The sequence below is a fragment of the Protopterus annectens genome, chromosome 15.part0 (genome assembly GCF_019279795.1).
Source record: "Protopterus annectens isolate FY-2018-M chromosome 15.part0, PAN1.0, whole genome shotgun sequence".
NCBI classification, from domain to species: Eukaryota; Metazoa; Chordata; order Ceratodontiformes; family Protopteridae; genus Protopterus; species Protopterus annectens.
The window spans coordinates 254,082,157-254,094,652 of NC_056749.1; positions in this window are offsets into that span (position 1 = coordinate 254,082,157).

Genomic DNA, 12,496 nt, shown 5'->3' on the forward strand with positions numbered 1-12,496 from the left:
AAAGCAGGATAATACAAACAAAACTAACTCTTCTGAGGCCAGGGGGAAGGAGGGGGGGGGATGGTTGCAGACAAATGAAGCCACCTACTCAGATGGAACGTTATGGTGAGTACATAACTTCTTAATTTGGGGTAGGGACTTCATTTGTCAGCAACCTTTGGGACAGAGTCCCCAGCTACCTGAATCTTGGGCGGCCATCATGGAAAGATGTTCCAGAGCACTGCGGAGCCAAAGGATACTCTCCTTCTGGAAATGACGTCCAGTTTGTAGTGGTTGATAAAGGTATGAGATGAGGCCCAAGTGGCTGCTGAGCAAATATCATCCAAGGGAACACTAGATTTAAAGGCAGCAGAAGTAGATATGGAGCGAGTGGAATGTGCACGGACTCCCTGAGGTGCGGGCCTCCCAGAAGCTTCATAAGCTAGAAGAATACATTGGGAAATCCAGCGTGATAAGGTGACCTTCGAAACGGCTTTACCCAAACTGAATTTGGCAAAGGAAATGAACAGCTGATCGGATTTGTCTGTGACCTGCAGTCCTATGAATATAGAAACGCAGCTGCCTGTGCACATCTAAAGAATGCAGCTTGTACTCTCCTTTATTTTGATAATTAGAAAAGAAAACTGGTAGGTTGATGGACTGATTGATATTGGTTTCTGAGGCCACCTTGGGTAGGAAGGAGGGATTGGTCCTGAGGTACACTCTATCCTGATGAAAAAACAAGTAAGGGGGTTTCACGGAAAGAGCTTGAAGTTCCGAAACTCTTTTCGCTGAAGTGATGGCTACCAGGAATGCTGTTTTCCAAGACAGATATTTAAGTTCGACCGAGGCAGCTGGTTCAAAGGGAGAAGTAGTCAAGGCTTGGAGAACTAGTGATAGATCCCAAGGGGGTACGGCTTCTTTGATAGGGGGCCTGAGCAGAAAAGTACCCTTGAGGAAGGTTTTACATAGTTTAGCTGACATCAAAGGACCTGTCTCATGTCCACATGGTAATGAGAGATGGCTGCCAATTGTACCTTGACTGTCAAACAGCTAGCCCCTTGCTGAAAAAGTCCGGTGAGGAAGTCCAACACGGACGTTAACGGAGCAGTGAAGGGGTCCAAATTATGATGTTCCACCCAGACGGAAAAGCGCCTCCATTTACTGCGGTAAACTTTCCTGGTGGAAGGTTTATGCGCTGCCACCAAGATGGCTTTGACTGGTGAAGAGATGCCGGGAGTCCTGATTAAGAGTGGAACTGGAGCAGCCAAGCTGTCAGCTTCAGGTTGTCCAGATTTGGGGTCGGTAAGCCTGATGGATGGGATATTAGATCCGGGCTGGGATCCAGAATCCAGGGAGGATTCACCAAGTGAGACCACAGGTAAGGAAACCAAGTTTGCCGAGGCCAGAATGGGGCAATGACGATTATTCTGCTCCCCAACCGAGAGGCTTTCTGTAAGAGCTTTAGCATCAGGGGTAGAGGAGGATAGGCATAAAGTAGACCGGGTGGCCAAGCATGCACTAGAGCGTCTCTCAGGGCTTCCCCTGGTGGGGGAATCAGAGCGAAGAAGCTGTCGCATTTCGTATTTGAAAGCGAGGCAGAGAGATCACAGCAGGGTTGCCCCCATTTTGCAAATATCCGCTTCGCTACTCGGGAGTTGAGAGACCACTCGTAAGGGGAAAGAATGGTGCGGCTGAGTTTGTCCACCAGAATGTTGGCCCGTCCCGGAATGTGCGTTGTGATCAGAAAGCGGTTGGTGGAGATCACCCATTCACACACCCTCATGGCCTCTCGGCAGAGAGGGTAAGACCTGGGTCTCCCCTGTTTGCTGATGTACCAGAAAACTGACATGTTGTCAGTCTGTATCGCAATAGTTCCTACGGGGAGAAGGTTCTGAAGTGCTTGCAATGCTAACAGCACCACCCTCATCTCCAGAACATTGATATGCAGGGAGGTCTCTGTGCCACTCCACGTGCCTTGGACTGTTCTGCCTGAGCAATGCCCCCACACCCGAGGCGAGAAGCGTCCATGGTCACCGTGACAAGAGGAGGTGGAGCGCAGAAGGGTCGGCCTGTATGGAGGTCTGGGGACTGGAGCCACCATAACAGGGCCCTCCTGCAAGCCTTTCTGATAGAGATAGGGTGATTGAGAGGAAGAAGCTGAAAGGACCATTGTACTTGGAGGGTCCATTGTAGTACCCTCATATTTAGATGAGCGCATGGAAGAAGCGTTATTGCCGCTGCCATGGAGCCCAGCACCCTCAGGACCAATTCCGCCGGTGGAGCTTCTGATTGGAGGATGGCCCGCACATGAAGTCTCAGATTCTGTAGTCGTTCCTTAGTGAGGTAGGCTCGCAGACTTCTCGTATCCAATCTGGCCCCTATGAACTCTATCACTTGTGTCGGAGCAAGGGAGGATTTGTCCGTATTGATCGTGATGCCTAACTGGGGGGCTAGGCGGAGAAAAAAGTCTCTGGCTGAGCAGAGTAGATGCCTTGTTGGGGCGGTCAGGAGCCAGTTGTCCAGGTACGGGAAGACCTGCATTCCCTGGAGTCTCAGGTGGGCCGCTATCACTGCTAAAACTTTGGTGAACACCCTGGGGGCTGTGGTGAGGCCAAAGGGAAGGACCCTGAACTGATAGTGGCTGGCTCCCAGCCGGAAGCGGAGAAACCTCCTGGATTGTCTGTCCATTAAATGTGGTAGTACGCATCCTTGAGGTCTAGTGAGCATATCCAGTCGTTCTCCCGCAAGAGGGGGAGAATGGATTGAAGAGTGACCATTCGGAATTTTTCCTTGGTTACAGACAGGTTCAAGAGGGAAAGGTCTAGAATTGGTCTTAAGTCCCCCGTCTTTTTTGGCACCAGAAAGAACCTGGAGTAAAACCCTAATCCGAGCTGGTCTGGGGGGGATGGGCTGGATGCCTCTTTTTTCTAGCAGCAGCTGCAGCCTCCCTCTGACCGGGTGGTACATCGGGGAGGTTCCTGAGTCTAGGGACATGTTGCATTGGGATTTTGTAACCTCTGGATATGATCCGAAGCACCCAGCGGTCTGACATGATGGACTCCCATGCCGCCAGATGCCTCGTGAAGCACCCCCCCGACTGCCTCCAGAGTGAAGCAGTCAGGCAACTCTTCAGGGCTGTTGAGTGGGCTGATCAGAGAAAGATTCTCTGGACCCAAAGTTTCTCGGGGCCCCTCTGCCTCTAGGGCGGCGTCCTCCCTGTCCTCCTCTGCCACGGAAGGACTGGTTGTCCGGAGCAGGTTGGGAATTTTGCGATTTCTGGAACCACATCTTCTTCTGTCCCTTTTGGTTCTTGGAGAAGGACCTCTGGGGAGCAGAGAAGTGGACTCCGATGGCAGACGTCTTCCCGTCCTTCTCTCTCTGGACAAGTGTCTCACGAATGGTCTTGCCAAACAAGGCAGAACCATCAAAGGGGGCATTCGCAAAGGACGCCTTAAAGGGCTCCGCGAAGTCACAATGTCGGAGCCAGGCCTGGCGTCTCATAACTAGGCCCGCTCCGCTAGCTCTAGTGGCTCCCTCAGTGGCGTGGGACAACAGCCGCATAGATGTATTAGAAATAGATATTAGAGTGGCCATACGAGTGGAGTACATCTGCTTGTCCTCCGCCGACATGGACTCTGGGGGGAAGCAGCGTATTCTTTAATAAGATCTCGCTGAATCCTGATGACATGTGCCATGTAGTTCAGGGACCTTACTGAGAAGGTCGCTGAACTAAATACCCGCTTCCCAAGGCGATCCATCGAGTGGGACTCCTTGCTCGGTGGATGGACAGAGGGGCTCTCCTGAGCTAGTTCCCTCTTAGTGGCTGCCACCATCAACATGGCATCTACGGGGGGACCCTTGCTGCAGTGGGACCGGTCTGCGGGGGGGCTCAAAATCCTTTCCAGGCATTTAGGGACTGGCTCCACAGTAATAAGGTCCACCAGGGGGTCGGCCGGAGGGGACACCCAAGAGGTAGAAGGGGCCTGCTTCGAATGCCTCCAGAAACACAGACTCGTCGGAGGAAGCCTTGGGGGCAGACCACCCCCCCCCTTATCCTGAGCATTTCCATGATGTCTCCAAAGAAGACATCCTCAGGGGATGACCTTGGGGAGCCTTCCCCTTCATCCAAGTCTGTGTCCTCTGTTAAGGACTCGGGGGAGTCCACGTGCCTCCTCTTACACTTATGCTTGTGAGGCACTTCCTCGGGGGGGCTGTCCGAGGAGGTCTCACCAGCAATATCCTGTTCGAATGGAACAACCTGGGACATCGAAGCAGGCTGTCCCTGTGGCCGGGTGATGGAAGCCTGACCCAGCAGAGAGGGAGTGCAGGGTGGAGCCGAGACAAGGGCCGGGGGTCCGGATGCTCTTCACAGAGCCCTCTCCACTACATTGAAGGCCGAGGGGGAGCCGCTCTCCCTGGGCTCCGAAAGCAGACTCCCACTCGGATCTGATGAAGGGATCGGAACTGGCGCCGAGACGACTGTCAGATCCGAGGGACCAGTGTGCTCTGACCTGGACGGAGCCGAAGGCACACTGAATCCCTCGAATCCGAAGCTTGGCCCACAGCTCCGAGAGGTCGGATCCGACGATGGAACCGACAGACTCGAGGGCAGGGTCAGGTCCGAAGTACCCAGTACTGTCGGCGCCGACCCACCCCCGGCTCCAACGCTGCCCGGCTCCAAGCGCTCCGAACCCGGGAAGTGGGTTGGAGAAGGAGCTATCGGAGCAAAAAAGGGTGTCGAGCTCCCCCCCGAAGGGGGGGGGGATCCAAGAGCACTCCCATCTGCAGCTGGGCCTGGATGAACCTTCTCATCATCCAGTCCAAGTCTGCATCAGACAGGCTGTAGGTGGATCTCGACGAGGCCACCGAGGCAGGCCTGGAATGCATCCTCAATGACCTCGACGGAGATTGGGTCTCCTCCTCCTCGGGTCCCGGGGAGAAGCAAGGTGATCGAAGCCGAGGAGGAGTAGACCTGGAAGCCGTGGAGGGAGAAGCCCGCTTAGCTGGGGGGGGGCTGAAGCGGAGGCCTCGGCCTGCCGCATGTGGTGCTTCTCCCTCCTGGCCTCCCTGTCTTCCGGCGCCTTAGCGGGAGTTTGAATCCCGGTCAGGGGAAGGGGGGGGCAGGAGTGGCCACCACCACAGGCTGAGGATGTGCCACAGGACGAGCGGAGGCCGAAGCCGAAACCGGGGACAGAAGTCCCGCCAGGACCAGCTTCGACCTCCGCTCCTTCAGTGCCCTGGGGTTGAACGCTGCACAAATGGTACATCCCGAGGACAGGTGTTCAACCCCAAGGCACCGAACACACAGAGTGTGGCCATCTGCCGGACAGAGCTTATGGCCACACTTGGTGCACTTGGAGAAGATGGGTTTTGGAGCCTCTGACATAACCCAAACTAAATAAAACTACACAAGCACGCTAGGCCCCAAACGCAAGCAACACACACACACACACTAAAGACCAGCGAGGGGAGGGTTGACTCTAAAAATTTAAGAATTAACAAAAAAAGGGAAACCTAACACACACACACTGTTTAAACAATGAAACATTACACTAATTTGACCAGAAACAGAGTCACTTATCTGAAAAATGCCAGGAGCTCGATATCCAGCTGTCACACCTAAGAGCGGCAAACTAGATCTGAGGTCATTTGGGGTTGGCAGGGATTTTGGGTGAGGGGAGGAGCTAGGAGCTCGGATCCATAGCTGTATAATAAGTTGCCGGCTCGGATCTGATATCGGATCCAAGACCCAAAGGTTGCTGACAAATGAAGCCGCTACTCCAGATCTTTAGATATCGTAAGTGTTGGTCATAAGACAAGGCCACACTGCACACTTGTCATACACTCTTGAGCCAATTTGCCCATCACATGTTAATATGGGCAGTATTGTAGACTGTGAAACCATACCACTGACCATCACACATTGACTGCATCCATTGAGATTATAAGCACATCTATGACATGTTAATTGATTTGTAGTGGTGTGGATAATGTGAACTGTATTTATATATTCTGCAATAGAGTTTTGCCACCAAAATGTGTGTGCACCCTTGGAGCCACAAGGTAAATATGCAAATGCCTACACTGCAAAGCAGGTATTTTATTTTTAGATCCAGTAAGTTGGAAAATAGGCACAAAGAGCTATGCATTATATGGGAAAAAAACAGTGATGTGGTAACACTGTGATCTCATGTTGGGTTTCCTGCCTGGTTTCAACCTGTGGGTTATCATTTCTGACTTGGATCCAATGCCAGCCTTTCTTAGAGACTTCAGATCTTAGCTTCACCTCCTCTACCCAGAATACATCATTCCTGCCATCCACCACAGATCTTGTTTGCTGCCTTGAGGGAAAGCAACACAATTGAGGAGCTACATCATATATCCTTTTGCTAGACTTATGCTTTTTTCAGTTTTTTTTTTTTTTTTTTTTGGTAACAGGTATAGTTCTTTAGGGTTAGTTGTTGGGTTTAGTGAGCTTTGTGTGTGTTCTGTGTGTCCTTCCACCTTTTGGTTTGTAAAACCGTACTTATTTAGTGGTGTGTCTATTACTCCATTGTTGTTCTGTGCCTTTTTTATTGCTTAGGACCATTAGGCAGATAGGTAGTTACGTAGACAGGGGATTGTACTGTATTGTATTGTATTACAGTGTTTTTTGCACCATGTAATCTGTCTTCTTTCCTTCTACAGTTGTTACAATGGACAAGGTGAAAGAGAAGGATAAGGATTCTAAAAATTGCATGGCCTGTGCCCACAAGCTTCCTTCTCAGGATGCACACAATCAGTGCAATCACTATTTTGGCGTGTCACATCCCAACATCAAGGGGCTTAGAAGATTAACAAGTGGCAGCTTAAATACGAGTTAAAGGGCTTGCTGCCCTCAGCAGTTACTTCTACTTCTTCCCATTTCCATTACCTATAATGAAACTGGGCAAAAGTGATAGGAGCCTGGGTAGAGAAAGAGAAAAGGACCAGAAAGTCCAGGATAAATGGGACAGCAAGCGGGCAGCCCCTGGTCCTTATGATCAGCCAGACCCTAAGGTCCACTGACCTTTGGCTCCTACGGCTGATTTGGTACTGGGGTCGGCTCCTCCCTCCCCCCTCCCACAGTCAATCCTCCATGGGATTGTCAGATCCCAGTGCCAGAATCCTTCTTTGATGGTCTTGTCTGCTCAGTCTGCTTGCTCAGCTGGGAGTTTGAGGTTTTCTAACTTGTAGTAGTTGATATGCTCCTTTTTGTAGGCCCAGATTAATCTAGGCCTCCTTCCTGGTCCCTTGGGTCCAGAGCCAGAGGGTTCAGGTCCGTCCTTCACTTTTTCTCCCCCTAGTCCTCCAGGTTCGGGGTTTATGGATCCAGTCACTTCACCATCACCCAGGTTAGTGCATATGGCTTGGCCACTTCTGGCACACACTCTTTTCTTGGCCTTAACTCAGGTGGTGTTGCAGCTGAGAGTTCAGGGCCATGGTTCCAGGGTTGGGGTCAACCCTCCAAGTTTCAAAGTAATTTATTTCCTGTGACACTGACAGTTCAGTTCCAGTCTTGGTGTCAGAGCATGTCAGATTGGCCATGGAGACTGGCATCTCTCTCTCTCCAGTCTTCTGGTCCAAGGAGTGTCAGTTCTGGGCATCAGGCTTTGGCGTCTGCGTTTGATGCCACAGGAAGGATTTTCTATAAGTCAAAGATGGAGTGGTCAGCAATGACTGGTCAACCTCCCCAGACTTTGATGGCTGGCCTGTGGATGAGCATAACTTGGCTGCAGGACAGCCAACACCTCTGGGCCTCCAAGTAACTCTTCCTCAAGAGGTCCCATCTCTTTCACATCCCCTCCAGAATCTCCAGTCTGGGAGTGAGACAGGTTGAGCCAATGCAAAAGGAAATACAGATTCCCAAGGAATCCCTGATTAAGGACGATGAACGATGCAGGGAATTCCTCCAAGTCCCCCCATGACAGCTTCTCCTTTTGCGATCTCCTAGACTTACTGCACTAGGACTCAGTGTTTCTAAAGGCCTTTGGTCCAAGTCCCTCAACATCCTGGGTGATTCCCCCCTCTGGAAGCACCTACTGATCTAGTGTCTTGGGGAGCATGGACAGGACCAGATGTAGTGGAACCTATCCCCAAGAAGCCCCCAAAAATCTTAAACCTTCCTAAGGACCAGCCACATGGGAGTGCAGGGCCTGCAGCTGACATAACTGTGGTGGTGACAGCCATCAAAAAGGGCATCTCAGAAGACAGTTCCTCAATCCATCCTTCGATAAGGGAGTCTAGACCCTTGGACTATGCCTCAACAACTTTCATGCTGAGAGCTTTAAGGTATTTGGCCCATTTGATGAGAGTTCAGTGTGCTCTAATATGATTCAAGGGTAGTGAAGAGACAGTAGGCCCGAGAGATGCAGAAGCTCTCAAGATGCAGTTGTCGACCATGAAATCTGTTACCAGCATGTCAATGCATCTGCTCTCCGATGCAGCTGATGGCATATCTCGTGCAGTGCACACTGGAATTGCTATGCTCCGGCATACCTAGTTGCAGTAATGTAAATTTGTGGACTGTTTTAAGGCATTCTTTGTCAATGCCCCTTTCGATGGTTCCCCTCTTTTTGGCCAAAAGGTCAAGAACATGTTAACCAGGAGTGAGCAAAATGGAAATACGTTGTCGGTCATCAGAGTACACTCTGCCACCCCCAGCAGTCTTTCTACAGTAACCAGAGAGGAGGATGCTTGAATCTTCACAGGATGCTCCTGGTGAAGGTTTCCCTTGCAGCAAAATGGAATATAAACATATGCCAATGTAATTCTCTTCCCTTGCCAGTAGCCCCCTACTACTACATACCTATCTATCATTGTCATCTTTTTCCCCCCTCTTCTATCACTACTGGAGTTCTTCTAGCAATTAATACATGTATTCCCCTTTTCCTTTGTCCCAGATATTATGCTGAATAACCATTCTGAAATATTTTCTTTAACAAATTAACATACTCAGTTCCAGAAGCTGCTTTGGTCCAACCAGTGCCCCACACCCTCAGTTCTATAAAAAAAAATGCACTTCACTGTAATAAGCTGATTGCAACAATCAACATATTACACTTAGATTTATGCCCTCCCCTCCATTAAAGTAAAGTAAAAATATATGATAAAAGACTTCCCAGTGGAAGAAATGGGTCCACAGGGTTCTTGTCCAACCCAGAAATGCCGTAATTTCATGTCTTCAGAATGAATGAGCCAACTGATTTGTCAGTGGTGGAACCACCAGGAAAGCTCCTAGGTTTCTACCTATTTACAATGGCAGGATTAACATTTCTAATATTTTTAAAACTTTTAATTTACCCGAGATACTTTTATCTTTAGCTATTCCCTTTATGATTCACAATACAACCCTTGCCGGGCATGAGAGAAACTATAATAATAAAGATGCAAAATTAAATTAAAAAAACCCACATGCCACATTATAAGTGGGGATTTATACTAAACAGTTTACCTGCTTTTGATATTAGTTCAGGTTCAATTAGCCTTCTTTCCTCTCATCTGTTTTAATCATCCCTGATGTTCAGCTCGAGTCTAGCATGCTGTTATTCTCTTAGTTGGCTCCTGGTCTTCCCTCAGTCTCTCAGCCATGTTCTTCTGACATACTGGAAATGTCTGGACTGGCATTCTGCCATGAGAAATCATTGTTTGGCTAACTACAGATTCATCTGCTACAGTTCTTTATGACCTTTGCTATGTTTTGCTGAATTTTCTATGAATCTTTGATGGCTTAATCTGCAGGAAGGTAGGTTTTGGTATTCGTACATTCGGCAGGAAAATCCTGAAGCTTGCAGGATAAATTATTTTGAATCTACGACCTACATTCCTGCATTTCCTGATTGCACGAGTAAATCTGTTCTTTTTTTAAGACCTTTACTGAATTATCACTTGTGACAAAGGCAAACTTACATTTACATAAAAGTAATCAAACCCCATTTACAAACATTATACATCACATATATTTTTCTATACCATATAATCAAAACAACATTAAATTGTTCAGTTCATGCCTTCTCTTAAACCTCATTCCTCTTCCAAAACATTATTCTACATGTATTGTTCCCATAACTTCCATTTTTTATGCAATTTACTTATACCCTTTTCTAAAGATCTCACCTCCTGTTCTTTTGCCTCTTTTACAACATTCACTACATCAAGTACAGTTGGTTTAGACTTTGAATCTGTTCCTTGTTTAGTCATGCCTGAGTAGTTACTAATGCTTACTCAAATTCTCCATGAAGACACGTTTCCTTCTGCCACAGCTTTAATCAATACTAATTTATTTTGTAGGAATGACTGCAGTTTTACAAGGATGGGCCCAGGTTGCTTCCTACTTGATGCATTTGGAGTGTATACCCTTCTCTTTCTATACATAGCTCGTGAGCAGGTTTTTAGTCCACTAAACAATGCAGTCTCATGAATTCAGTACAGCTGGGCCCTTGCACCTTTTTGGGGAATAGTCAAGAGTCATAAATGTCCCTTCTCAACTGACCTTATGTTTTTTTTTTTTTTTTTTGCGCTCCTGGTTCACCTTGTGCTCTGGCAGCTTTGCCTTTCCCTCTTCTCTACTTTTTGCATTGTGGCCAGTTCATCATGTTGTCCATTTAACACATCTTCTATTTCTGTTCACTCATTTTGAAGATTTCTATATGCATCTTAACTATATTTTTCTCTGGTGAAGCTATGGCCATCTTTTCCATTAACCCATCTCTCTGGAACTCTTCTGACGGTACATCCAACATAGTCTTTCTCATTCTGATTTTTCTGTTTTTTATTATTTTTCTTCAAATATCTTTTTAATTCTATTCCAGTGCCACAAGTAACTTTACCAAGCACTAATTACTGGCTTTGTAAGGTACTGCTGCTTCTGAATCAAGCCTGTTGTTCAGCTCACCACTATACCAGATGTCCTCCAATCTTAATGATATTTTTATCCTCCTTGAAGTTACTGATAATAATCCATTTTACTAGGTGGGAAAATGGTACATTTATCACTGTCCCTCTTACTCCAAGGAAGAAAAAAAAAACAACTTGGGATTTTATTTAAAATCCCCAAAACCACAAATAAGATTTGAATATCTGTCTCATTACCTATAGTCTATTTTCCCATTAAAAACACAATACAGAATGTTGACAAATGTAAATTCTGTTATACTTCATGTGGGCCCAAATTAAATTATTTCAGTAGTTACAGCTAACATTCCTATTCATTATAAAAAATATAACACTGTTTAGCTTTTCTTGAATAAGAACATAATATGACCTGAATGATACTTCACTATGGCAAAATATCTGGCAATCATCTAGTAATGAAATCTGTTTTACAAAACTATACAATACTCAGTTTATGACTGTACACAATATTAACAACTCCAAATAAAAATGCCAAACTTTTCAGGAAAATGTAATGGAACACAAATGCTGCAAACATTTTATACATCTTTTCAGAATGCCCAGATTCAAAGCTTACTTGGTCACATTTACAAAACAACAAATTGTGCTAGGTTTTTATGATTAGAACTTAACCTGGAAATTCACAACATGGTAATATTTGTTAGCAAAATTCTACAGCACTAAGAACTGGATAAACAAACTGTCAGGAGAAAGATATAGGGTCTATATTATGAGATTGCACGCTCAGAAGAGCGAATGACAAATAATTGACCACGTCGAAACCTCAGAACAGCGATTTTTTTCCAAGGGAAAAAAAACTGCTGTTCCAAAACAAACAAAAAACCCTGTAAAACATTATATAATGTGGGGGGCTGTGCCCCCCACCTCCCTACTTAAATATACCAACTCTGAGATCGCACTACAGTGCTGAAAACGGCAAAGTAGTGAAAGCGGCCAAGCAAATTCATTCCCAGGGAAAGAATTCGCTGAAAAGTCACTTCGCTATTTTGCCTTTTCACGCTTTTCAGTTCGACAAAGACGCATTCGACAACCTGTGTCTGCGACAGCATAATAGGGAGCCCAGATATAAACATATGATTAATATAAAAAATGTATTATTTATATTATTCAGAAACTGTACTATGATGTAAAGTATTGTACCTTATGTGTGCTTACTACATATAATTTACGTTTGATGGAGCTTCTCTCAACAACCCTCTGCTCAAGATGGGTCTTTGCACAGTTGGGCAAATGTCAGTATATAAACAAATACTGTTCTACTTAAAGATGATGCTATTGCTTATTTCTTCATACAAATATCGACTCTAAAATGAGGCTACTATCAAAATTTTTTCTTGACGTTTTTCTCCTTTCAAAATGTAGGTGTTTGAAAACTATGATACAAACACTGACAATGTTCCCGTATTCACAAGTAATACTACTGTATCCTTCATGTCTACACAGAGTGTACAGTTTATAAGTTTGGTTAAACCATGTACGCATAATCTTATATTCATTTCTATGGGTGACTGTTTGCCTTTGTAAGTGAAAATTATTCACAAAAATATATTTAAGAAAAATATCACATTTTTACTATGCCACA